Below are 13,190 nucleotides of genomic sequence, written 5' to 3'. Positions count from 1 at the left end.
CTGGGTTTATTAACACTTTAATTCAAGCAGCCGAAGGGAAGATTTCTGGCTTTAGAGTCAGCTTTTGCACAGCTTCCCCCCAGAGGAGAGGCAGCTGGAACAGGCAGGGGCAGGCAGAGTGAGGAGCTCGGGTCTGGCATTGCAGGGGTGAGGAAGAAACCCCGCTGGGGCCCCTTGCAGTGCCAGACCCCTGTTCGGTGGGTGCAGCATGACAGCTTCACCTGCGGCACTGCAAAGGAGGAGCTGGCAAGCATCACACTGCAAAGCGGACAAGGCTTTCCCCAGCCCCCCATGCCTCCAGCCCCTGCATTAAGTGTGGGTGGGCTCAGGGAGGGGAAGGTTTCTCCCCTCGAGCTTTTCTGGCCTTTAGTTTGAACACACCCAAAGATGTGAAACTTGGCCACAGGGCAAGGCAGGTTGAAAAGGATTTTCTACTTCTCTACCAGCAGGAGTGGAGGACGGGGAAGGGAAGGACAACGGGTGCATGAAGGTGGTAGCGGTGGTTATCTCTGCCTCATGCAATAGTCCCACTCCCCATTATCGATAAGCCGGGTCCTTAAGGGCAGGCTGGATGCAGCCCAGCCCAGGGCCAGAGAGGACAGAGCCCAGACTGCCCCGGAAGCGAGCTCCGCGACAGCGAGCGCGAGCAAGGCGATGGAGCTGAGCCAGCCAGCGCGGCACAGAGCCACCCCGCGGGTCTCCTCTTGCCCCTCACCGGCTCAGCGGGAAAAGCTGAAGGTGTTCTGGGTTTTCCCACAGGAAAGTCAGAGCCCCTGCTCCAGACAGGAGCGGGATGTGAGGGGGACAGGCAGCCAGGGTGAAAGCAGAGGAAGGGTGGGAAGAGGGCTGGGTGGGGAGCAGCTCCCTCCTCTGAGCCCCGGGCTGGAGCCCTCGCTGAGCTCACAGGATGGCGCGGTGGAGCAGGGGGCCTTGCAGAGTCTCTCGCTGGAGGGTCAGGCTGCAATAACTAATCCCCCGTCATAAGGAAATGGGTCCTTCCCCTCTCTTCTTCTTGCTCTGGATGGCGCCTCGGATGAAGAAAAGGGGGCAATAAAATACTAAGATTGTCCTTATCTTCAAAAGCAATAGAGGCACTATAAACACCCAACACAACCAAACCCACAGCTGCACCTGGGCCAGGGGCTGCAGCCTCATCGGATGGTCGTGATACACATGCAAAAAGTCCCGACTTATTCCAAAGAGGAAACAACACATGGTCATCACCAAGGCCTTTGCAGCCAGCCCTTACACACTGGGCACCCCCACCCAGCACCCACAGCACCCCTGGTGATGCCCTGACCAAAGCACCCTCCTGTTTCCCTGGCCCAGAAGCGCCCAGCCACTGCCCCGTGCAAGCTGAGCCTCTTTTCCTGCAGAGCACTGGGTAGGGATGCCCAGGGCACAAAAGGGCACAAAAGGGCACAAAAGGGCACAGGTTTGTCCTAGACCCAGCCAGATCCCAGGTCTCCTGCCTCCCTGGAGCCCTCCAGGCAAGCAGAGCTTAGCTCCTTCTCGCATCCCCGACCTGCCTCTCATTCCTGCCTAGCACAGCTGATCTGAAGCAGCAGCAAATAATCCATGCAGGCTCTCTGAGGAGTATCAGGCCAGGTGCTGGGAGAACCTGTCTCTGCCCACAGCCCCTGGGAAATGCTCAGATAGGAGAGGCAGGAGGGGGAAGAAAATTCAGGCCAAATTCCTGATGAGCCAAGGCACTTGGAAAGAGCCTCCACATTCCTCCACCCTCCTCCCAGTAACAGCACACTCCCAGCTGCCTCCTGCACCGTGCTGGAGCCTCCCAGCCCCTCAGCAAGCCAGGGCTGGTGTGCAAGAAGACAAACTCTTCCTATCCGTGGCATTACAGCAGCCTTCTCAGGAGCAGCAGAGGATGCACTATGGAGAGGGGCTGCTCTCGAGCACTTCAAATCATGACTCCTGGGCTGAGCTAAGCAACAGCTCAAGTCACGGACTGTGCTGGTGGGAATTGGCAATGCGCTCCCCGCCCCAGCCATGCCCCAGGCCGCACTGGATGGCCCTGCTGGTGGTCATCCTCTAGCCCAGGAAACAGCCTCAAATGGTTTCACCTCAGGGCATCTATGATGCTCAGCTGACAACTGCACTCACATTTTATCTCCAAAGGTTTCCTGCCCTCCTGAAGCCTTGGGGATCCACACAGCGGGACACGGCTACGAGCCTGTTGGTGCCTGGTTTTAGTGGAAGACGTTGAAGGTGAGGGGTAATGAGAAACCAGCTCCTCTTCCAAAACCACCTTCAGTCAAAGGAAAACCCTGTCCACAAACTCATGGCTTTCCATAGCTTTCCTGGAAGACACCTATTTAAAGGTGCTTTAAAGGATCTTTTGGTCTTTAAAGAAAGGCATGAAGGAAACAGGGCAGAATGAACTCCATGGCAGTGCAGGGAACAGAGACCTTTGGGTGCACCAGAGGAGATTGCTAGAAAGCACCTTCCTGGCTGGGTTTGAATAGTAGCTCAGAAATCTATCATGAGAGTTATAAAAAGTGTTTTATCTCGGAAAACCATTGATACGTGGTGGGGAGGACACAGAGGTTTGATCTTCCAGGCATTACATTAACATCACAATCAGATTTCTCAGTAACTTGAGTCTAATCTATGCTAGAGGAGCTTCAGGTTAGTGATCTCAGCAAACCCAGCATAATATGCAATCTGTAGCAGGGAGCGCAGGTTTTATCAGTAGAACCTACACCAATTCAGCAAGCAAAACAAGCTTTATCAGCAAGACACACTTTTATAGTGGTATATATGGAAGAGCTATGTTTATAGCTCTTCCCAGGATCTTACAGAAGTATTGGTGAAAACAGACTTCATCTCTAGCTAAAATCTGCTCTATAGACCTGGCCTAGAGAATTGAAGAGACATTGTCCTGCACCCTCGGCAGCTCCTCTGACAGGTGATGGTTGAACAGCTCCGCGCTGCACGGAAGAGATAGAGACTGGAGGATCCCAAACGCCTTTACATGGATAAACTGAGTTGCAAGCACATCAGCCAGTCCACAGAGACATCCCAAACAATTCAGTCTACCAGCCTGTCATCTCCATGCTTGGAGTACAACTTGAGGGCACAGAATCCCAGAATCGCAGAATCATCTCGGTTGGAAAAGCCCTTGAAGCTCCTCCAGTCCAACCATGAACCTCACCCTGACGGTTCCCAACTCCACCAGATCCCTCAGCGCTGGGTCAACCCAGCTGCACCAATACTTTGGCTGCTGCTAACCTGGGTTCATACCTAGAAGATGCTCAGACCCCAGGCACAGCCAAGCCCTTCCAAGCTCTCTGCTGTGTGCTGGGAGTCTGGAAGAAACAAGTCACCCCATAAGAAGAGAAACCAGGGAGGTTTCACCGGCTCTGGGGTTGCCTCTTATCTCTTCTCAGGATTTCAGAGGCAGGGTGTGTTTTGATGAAGCTTTTCCCGCACCAGAGAACTAATCTTTCCTCAAGGCAGGTGCCTTTTTTCACAGAACTTACAACACCTCTGTTTCTGGGATGTCCAGCCTGTTAAAAAAGGCTAAAAGCAGGACAAGACCCACGTCACAAACAGCGTGATTGCCTTGAACTCACTTTCCTAGAAAAGCTGTCTCTCGAGATTTCTCAGGTCACTGGAGCAAAGTCCCACACGACCAGTTATACCTGGCAGGTACTCCCAAGATCGTTCTGACAGATGTATTTTCATTATCCAAATTCTTAGCTCTTTCCTTTTGCAGGGGTAGGAGGAATTCCAGCCGTCGGTATTTTCCAAGGTGTGGAGAAGCCCAGGGAGCCTGCAGGCAGTACAGAGCCAAGGACAGACCACAGCCATCGCTGGCTCCGCGACCGTGATGCTCCTGTGCCCTTTGAGCTATTCCACTACAGTTTTACAGGAATGAGGACACTGCCCTTTGCCTTTGGATTTTCCCCCAGCTGCAGGGGAGGCCACATCTCACAGAGCTTGGGTAGGCGAGGGGGCAATTAACCTCTGATCTCCCCTGCAACTGAATGCTTCCTCATTGGCCTTCTGCTTTTCCCAACCCACCTTTATTTTAATGGTGTTTCCAGATTGCAAGCAGGCAGGTCATTTCACCCCAGGCCTGGCCACTGGCCTGTGCGAGGCTGCTCGCTCCATCTCCGTGCAGGCAGAGGAGGCACAGGCTGCCTGCACCCGGGGAGGATGGCAGGTAAGAGACAGCAGAGGGAAAAAATGATTAGCTCCTTGTTTCAAGGTCAGGAGAACCCGCACTTTAGGATGGGGATGTTCCTCAGAAAGGGGAAGGGTATTTCTGCTGCAAAGCAAAGCCCCTGGAAGGAGAAAGCAGCTCCCAGCACAAAGTCCCCGGAGCTCATCCCCAGAGAGCAAGACATGAAGAACTGCTGCTGCCAGGCGCCTGTTAACACACATTAAATTCCCACCTCCCCGGGCAGAGCTGGCTACAGCAGACCTGTCCCTGTAGCTGACATCCTAAGGCCTACTCACAAACAAGGGTCTTGCTGTGAGTCAGGGCCTCCTTCCCAAAACTGAACATCCCCTCTCCCAGATGTGCTAGGGGACTGGCAGCCCATGTAAGCCCCAGGGGCTGATTTCTGGCTTGTAAGTCCACAAGAGAAAATAGCTAAATTTTACCACACAGGTCACAGGCAGATGCAGCTAATCCATCCAACTTCAGTACTTCTGGCTGAGTAAAAGCCTCGGGGGAAAAAAAATAAATATCTAGGGCAAAACACACTGCAAAGGCAGCCCAGTCTTATACAAAGAGACAGGTTTATCCTCAGTTGTCCCTGAGTGCAGCTGCCCTTTCCCATGGGAGGTCTTTGCAAAGCAGAGGGAGGCTGCTCACAGAATACAGCACTAAGGCTCCCAGCTCACCAGTGGGATGAAGAGCTGCACTCCCGTGGCAGCACGAGCCCAGGGGAAACACAGCACTGTTCTGCCCCGGCTCCGCGCACTGCCCGCCTGCTCCCACACACCTCTGTCCTGGGTCAGCTGGGGCAGAGCTAGTGTTCACCAGAAGCTGGGAGGGTGCATGGCCAGGACAGCTGGCCCAAAACCGCCCAGGGGGCGTTCAATACCAAATGACGTCACGCCCAGTATATAACCGGGGGAGCTGGCCGTGGGGTGGAGGGATCGTGGCTTGGGAACAGGCTGGGTATCTGGTGCCAGGTAGTGAGCAACTGCATTGGGCATCACTCACTTTTATACTCTTTTATTGGTATTATTGTTGTTATTATTATCACAGAATCACAGAATCGTCTAGGTTGGAAAAGACCTCAAAGATCATCCAGTCCAACCACTGACAGTTCCCAACTACAGCATATACCTAAGCACTAAGTCAACCCGACTCTTCAACCCCTCCAGGGATAGGGACTCCCCCCCTGCCCTGGGCAGTACATTCCAACACCCAACAAACCCTTCTGAAGAGAAATCCTTCCTCAGAGCCAGCCTGACCCTGCCCTGGGCAGCTTGAGGCCATTCTCGCGTCCTGTTGCTTGTTCCTGGTTAAAGAGACTCATACCCAGCTCTCTGCACCCTCCTTTCAGGTAGTTGCAGAGGGCCAGGAGGTCTCCCCTCAGCCTCCTCTTCTCCAGACTGAACCCCCCCAGTTCCCCCAGCTGCTCCCCAGCAGACCTGTGCTCCAGACCCTGCCCCAGCTCCGTTGCCCTTCTCTGGCCACGCTCGAGTCATTCAATGGCCTTTTTGGGGTGAGGGGCCCAAAACTGAACACAGGAATCGAGGTTTGGCCTCACCAGTGCCGAGTACAGGGGTGAGATCCCTTCCCTGTCCCTGCTGGCCACGCTATTGCTGACACAAGCCAGGATGCCATTGGCCTTCTTGGCCCCCTGGGCACACTGCTGGCTCCTGTTCAGCCGGCTGTCAATCAACCCCCCCAGGTCCCTCTCTGACTGGCTAAAATTATTATTTCTTCTCTCCTTTTGTTGTCCTATTAAACTCTCCTTATCTTAGTCCATGAGTTTTTACCTTTGTCTTCTGATCCTACTCCCCATCCCACCGCCAGGGGATGGGGGAAGGAGAAAGCAAGTGGCCACATGGTGCTTAAGTTGTTGGCTGGGCCTAAACCACAACAACCTCTCACTGAGCACTGGGAAGCAAGGGCAGGACAGGCTGGTTTTCCCCAGCCCCCAGCTTTGCTAGGGCTGCTGGCTACAGCCCCAGGACTTCATGGGGACAGCACAGTACTGACAGGGAGGATGGAGAGAGCTCTGGGAGGAGAAAGCTTTGCCAAACAGCCTTATCTTTAGAAGCTTTTCTGACCTCCTCACCTGCAATAAGTATTTATCTCCACTACACAACTTAATCCCCCCAAACAACTATGGCATCAAGCTTCTGGCACAGGAACTGTTGAGTGAGCTTTGAAAGATGCAGGAGAGAAGTGCCAAGTTTCAAAACCAGGTACCTTGATACCAGCTTATCTAAGGAAAATTAATAGCTGTACTCTTTGCCAAGTTACATCCATTTAGGAAACACTCCATCACAGAACCGCTTTGTGTGTTATTTCTTTACACGAAGGAAAACAAATCAGCTCAAGAAACGTCAAAAGACCCACGTACTGCTGTAAGGAGCATGTATTTTGCCTTGCTGGCAATGCAAGACACAGAGAGGTGAGAGTATGAAGCCTGCTAACTGTTCACAAGCCGTTAAATGCTTCCGTAGGCTCACGGATCTCTGCCAGTTGATGCTTGCATCAAAGCTGCCCTTTTCTCACCACCTTCTCGTTCAGCAAAGCCCATTCCTATCACTAACGCCTGAGCGTCTGTTTTCTGTACATCACACAAATATGTTCTCCTTCCCCGGGATGGCAGGAATTAACTAGGAGGGGCTCTGAGCAGCGCAGGCTGTGCCACAGCTCCCTCCCAGAGACAGGGTCTAGCCCCAGGGCTCTGCACATGACATGACAAACATCGAGGATGTCTGTGAATAACCTTCTAAATAAATAAGGTCAAGTAGTATTAGGGATAAAATTCAGCTCCCAGAGCTAGTTCTAATGGGCTGGAATAAACAAGACACAAAGAGGAGCAGCAGCAGCTAAGATTACTAGCTCAACACATATGTGCTGTGAAGAGCATTGAGATCAACCCTGAAGGAGGTGTGGACATTTCCTGCTTTAGAAGCAGCTTTGGAGAAGAAAATAAAGGTCTGTCTCTTCCCCTGCCCAGGGCAGATGCTTCAAAGGATGACTGACCTTCAGGATAGAGCTTTCTAGCATGATCAGAAGTATGACAGATCCCCAAGATCACTGACTATTTTGCCCTCAGAAACCATGTTTCATGCAACTATAAAAACTAATGCAAGTCTCCCAAACATTGTTAAAGTAAAACTTCAACTCATTGAATCCTGGTGCAGAGTCAATCTCCTCAACAGCTCTACTGAAAATTAAATGCGATGGGGCTGTAGTCCTGTGGCTTGAGGACCAGCTGGTGAGATGTCAAAAGCAAAAAACAAAGCATGAATGGAGATAAGAAATACTACCTTCAAAACATGAATGGAGGGAGATAAGGGAGCTACCTTCAAGCTGAAGTGTTACCACCCGCAGTACTGACCTGAAAACACAGCTGAAAACACAGCACAATCTGAAAATGTCAAGAGGGGTCACATAAACAGGTCTGAGATCTAGAAGTACGAGCTGAAAACAAAAACAGGATTCAGCCAGACAGGAAATCAGGAACGGTAAAGCCAGAGACTACCTACAGACCACAGAAAAAACACAGTTGTATAGACACGTCCTTTCTATCTCCACTAGCAACAGTGAAAGTAACCTATGTGGTAATGTAAGTCCAGCCATGGGGGAAAGGACGTGGCAAAGTCCTTACCACGCAGGCTAGGGCACTCTCTGTCCACATAACTGTTGCTCAACTCTGACTTTCAGGCAACACATACTACACATGTTTGGTGATACCACCTAAGCCGCTGGTTTCTGTCACATGGTTTCATGCCCTTCCAGGATAAATGAAGTGTTTGAGTCAAGGGAGCAATGCTGTGCTGGCCACCCACGTACCCTCTCCTCCATACGCACCATCTGGCCAAGAGAATGTGCTTCAGGAAGGACAGTGAATGCATTACTCTAAGGTGGGGTTTCTCCTCAGCACCTTTAAGCCAGTCCTTCTATAACTGTAGGAAACCATGTTTGATTCAGGAAGTTTCTGAGCTAGAAATAAGTACAGGCTTGAACAATATTAACCTACATGCACTTGCCCTTGCCCTTAGTTTCTTCCCACGAACCATGCTGGAGGCAGGACAGGGAGCTGCAGCATCCTTTGGGTGCAATCATTCCCCTATGTCATGTCTGGCTACTCTTGAACCTCACATCTTCCTCCAAACACCCCATCATTCTTGACATTTCTCAGGTTAACAGGATGGTCATGCTACTGGCTAAACAAGAGTCTAAGAAAATAAGCCTAAAAAGAAAGTTTAAAGGCGAAGCTCCCACGCAGAACAGCATCTGCTCAGCCACACGAGCTTGGAGCCTTTCAGCAGATCTGACTGAAAGCCCCAGCATCACTATACCACCAACTGTTCCCACAGCTACACAGGAAGATAAATTTAGTTCAAGGAACCTTGTGTTGCTACATTATTTAACAAACAAACAGACGCACTTAAGAGGAAAACACAGGCAGGGACCCAGTTTAGCTGCTGCGTGGGCTGATCAGATCTATGGACTCGAGACTGCTTCTCAGAGTGAAAAGGCCCAAATTCTGAACCTCAGCACCACGCTGCTCTAGTCCGAGCCAGTCAGCTGTGTTAGTCACAAGAAGACTCCAGCATGGCCATGGCATGCCTGGGCTACACTCTCCTGGGCTACTCAGACCAGTAGTCAGGCAGCCATGGCCAAGGTCTCCCTGCCTCTCTGCTACTCAGAGTGCTAAGGAGCACAGCAAAGAAGCTGTTGGAAGTGTCTGCTGGTGAGGCATGACCCAGCCTGGCTGTGCTCGGAGCCGTGCCCATACTGCAGTCCCCTCTGCTCACACTGCCTCTGGGTTTCCACCACCTGAGGAAGCCCAATTCCCAACAGTGGGGAGCAGAGAGGCCATGCTGATCCTGCAAGACCAGAGGAGGGTAAGGAGAAAGAACCCTCTGCCCAACCAGAACGATGACCTAGAGCACAAGAAACCAAGGTCTTATTAATGATCTTCTGCAAAAGGCACAGTGAGAGGAGAGAGGGGACACTCCAACATGAAGCTTGTCTCCTCCAGTATGGTCTGCAAGACCTCCAACTCAAAGTTAGTATTCTGGAGCTCCAAGTAGGGGAGGATGAATGAGAGAAGCCACCTCACATTCATACACAGGTTCTTAAGTTTCTCCATAACACTGTGAGCAAGAGGGCAAAAGCCAAGAGGAGAGTCAGTGGCAAGAGCCTGCCATCTGATCTGATACCTCCCATCACACATCCAGCTGCTATCCCCCTTCCTACCAGGACCACTGGGGTTCCCTGCTCCTTTTCTCCATTAGAGACCCAACACAGCGCAGGGGATCCAGCAACAAGGTGACACAGTACAGGACAGACACAGTGTGGACAAAGCACCTTTCTCTAGGGCACCTCTGAAGCTGGACCAGTTATTTGGACTCATCTGGTGATTCCACCCCCTCCCAGCAACAGGATCCTCGCTTACAACCCTGTCACCTCTACAGCAGGGTGCTGGATACCAGGGAAGCAGCGTCCTATGGCAACAGCAGCCCACAGTCACTCCTGCCCTCTCGCCCCACTGCAGGGATGACAGGGGCTGCCAACCAGTCAGCCCACAGCTCTGACCTCCTCACAGCTTCTTCCTCTGGGCCCCTGCAGGAAACCTGGGCCTCCCTCAGCACCCCAAAGTGCATCCCTGTCTTCTCTGCGCATCTGGTCTCCTCTGTGGACTTTGCCAGCTTTGCTTTCAGCTTCTGCCGCACAGCTTGGCAGTAACATGTATTCCTTGCTGCAGGGCAAGCTTTCCATCTTCTGAGCTCGGAGCAGCACCAGTTCCTGTTGGCATTTCAAGAACTCTGTTTTCAGGCAACATTTCTCATGCTCAATTTTCTCCTCCTGAAATGGGAGGAGGGTGCATGCACAGGAATTATATCAATTGGTGTCATGGTTTAACCCTGGCCAGCATCTAAGAGCCACACAGCTGCTCACTTACTCTCCCCTAAGTGAAATGGGGGAGAGAAATTGGAAGGGTAAAAGTAAGAAAACTCACAGTTTGAGATAAAGACAGTTTAGAAGGTAAAGCAAATGCCATGAGCACAAGCAAAGCAAAGTAAAGAATTAATTCAATACTTCCCATTGGCAGGCAGGTGTTTAGAGCCCACAGGGAGTTATTGGGCACCAAAGCCAGCTCAGGTCGGGTCACTGCTGCACTTGCACTGCTTCTTGTGAGGCTCATCCTCCACTGGTTCAGGCAGTTCCTGCTATAGAAACTCCTGTAACATGCTACTCAGATCATGGGTGACAACTTAAAGCTCTTTCCATTACAGTCTCCACCCCTGATCCCTTTGGACCAGACCATCGGGTTTAACATTGCCGTGAACTCCTGCCCTTGCTCCTGCTCTGGCTCAGACTTTTCCATGGATCACAGTCCCTCGGGGTTGTACCTGCTTCAGGTGGAGCCTTATCTATGTGCCACAGTCTCTCCAGGGCTGTACCTGCTGCGGCACAGACTCAGCCACAGCCACAGTTGCTTTGAGGTGCTCCTGTCCCAGCGTGGCCTTACCCATGGCCACAGTCCCTCCTCATGGGCTTGTCCACAGCCACATGCTCCAGCACCACCTCGTGCAGAGCCACAGATCCTTCAGGGTGTCCCTTCTCCAGGGCTGACTTACCCCTGCGCCACGGTCCCTTCAGAGGTACCTGCTGTGTCATGGACATAACCACGGCCACAGGCGCCTCAGGGTGTACCTGCTCGGGCATGGGCTTACCCACGGCCACAGACCCTTCGGGGTGTCCTGCTCCCGCGTGGACTCGCCCACAGGTCACGGCCCCTTCGCTCGAGTCCTCGCTGGAGCTGCAGCCTGTCCGGCGCAGCAGCACGGGAACAGCAGCGATGCCCTGGCCACCGGCCAGCCCAGGCGCATCGCCATGGCTGGTATCAGAATGTTCCCAGGCACAGCAGAGTAGGATGATAAGCAGTACAGCCAGCAACAAAAGCAAAAAGCAGCCACTAACGAGCACTAGACTAATATACAGTGAGGTGAGCAAGACCCATGGCAAGCACAGGAGCCTCTCAGTTAATAGCTAAACAGCAATAACAGCTATTAATTTGATCTAGCACATTCCAATCAAATCTGTAATTATCTCAAACCTTCCATGCCCCACATTGGGTGCCAAAAAGAATGGCTGTGGTTTAACCCCAGCTGGCAACTAAGCCCCACACAGCTACTTGTTCACTCCCCTCACCATGGGATGGGAGAGACAGTCAGAAGAGTAAAAATGAGAAAACTCATAGGTTGAGATAAAGACAGTTCAATAGGTGAAGCAAAGGCTGCACACGCAAGCAAAGCAAAACAAGGAATTCATCCAACACTTCCCATCAGCGGGCAGGTGCTCAGCCATCCTCAGGAGAGCAGAGCTCCATCACGTGTAACACTGACTTGGGAAGACAAATGTCATAACTCTGAATGTCGGGTCATCGTGTCCCCCCCCAATCCTCCTTCTTTCCTCAGCTTTTATAGCTGAGCATGATGCCATACGGTCTGGGATATCCCTTTGGTCAGTTGGGGTCAGCTGTCCTGGCTGGGTCCCCTCCCAACCTCTTGTGCTCCACCCCCAGCCTGCTTGCTGGTGGGGCATTGTAAGGAGCAGAAACGGCCTTGAATCTGTGTAAGCCCCACTCAGAAATAGATAAAACCGTGGGTGTGTTATCAAGGCTGTTTTAGTCACAACACTAAAACATAGTACCATACAAGCTACAATGAACAAAATGAACTCTATGCCAGGCAAAACCAGAACAACCAGCAAGATAAAAAGCTTTTCCAGGCCTGAAGAAGTTAAAAGGCAGCAGATCAAGGAAGAAGCCCCCCTGCATTCTTTATGGAGAAGTCGCCCCTTCTCAACCCACTTTGACCTGCTGTCTCCAAAACCAGCAGGGAAGCACAGCCACAAATACGTTACCTTGCACTGCAGCACATCCCACTCTGCTGAGATAGCCTTCAGTTCCACAAAGGTATTTTCCACTGGTCTTACCACATTCTCCCACTCCATTATATCATGTGCATTAGGGACTTTCTCCTCTGTCTCCACTGCTGAGGCATGAGGCTTTCTCCACCTTTGATCTGTCAATTCATGACTACCATCCACGAGGAAAGAGCCAAATAGCTTCACCACTTGCAGCAGTCTTCGAACCACCAACTGCCACAAAGAATGCCTTGTCTATGTCTTTTGTGGCCCTGTATGAATTTAGACACACACTCCAGCCTGTCTTTTTGATATTAAGTTTGGCATTTGCTATTCCAGCTTACCCTGGACAACATGAGTCTGTCTGATCTCCTGCTGAGCTACGGGAGTCTCTGCCTTGAGGCAGTGTGATGCCCCATTAGCAGGGCTGGTGCTGCTCAGAGTGCCCAGCTGCTCTTTGGGCAGACAGGTGTGCAAGCTGTCACCTACAGTCACATCCTCCTGTTTTATGTGCAGAAGTTTTTCCCTTTCTTGGTAAGGTACTGCAAAGCTCTTCTGAAGAGATGAAGTAGGGGCACCGGGACAGGTCAGGTCTGGGGGTGAAACCTCCATTAGGTCTCCTTGCTTTTCCAGTATTTCTTCTTTTATGGTCAACTTGGTCTTGCTGGGGAAAAAAAAAAAAAAAGAAAAAGAAAAAGAAAAAGAAAAAGAAAAAGAAAAAGAAAAAGAAAAAGAAAAAGAAAAAGAAAAAGAAAAAGAAAAAGAAAAAGAAAAAGAAAAAGAAAAAGAAAAAGAAAAAGAAAAAGAAAAAGAAAAAGAAAAAGAAAAAGAAAAAGAAAAAGAAAAAGAAAAAGAAAAGAGGGTGAGTAGGCTGGAGTGCCCAAGCTCACAGTACAGCTGACCTCACACCTCAGTAACTGCTGCAGCTGTAGCAAACTACGCCCCCCTTGGCTGTGCGGATCAACCCTCCTCCTGGCCAGGCCTTTGCTGCCTCAGTGCAGAGGGCTGCTGCTGAGGGAATCTCATGGCATGAGCCTACCTACAGCACAATGTTCCTGACACTCGCTCTGCTCCAGGACGAGCA

This window comes from Athene noctua, chromosome 11, assembly GCF_965140245.1.
Source record: "Athene noctua chromosome 11, bAthNoc1.hap1.1, whole genome shotgun sequence".
Classification (NCBI taxonomy): domain Eukaryota; kingdom Metazoa; phylum Chordata; class Aves; order Strigiformes; family Strigidae; genus Athene; species Athene noctua.
The sequence above is the reverse complement of the archived record's forward strand: the minus strand, read 5'-3'. Positions refer to the sequence as shown.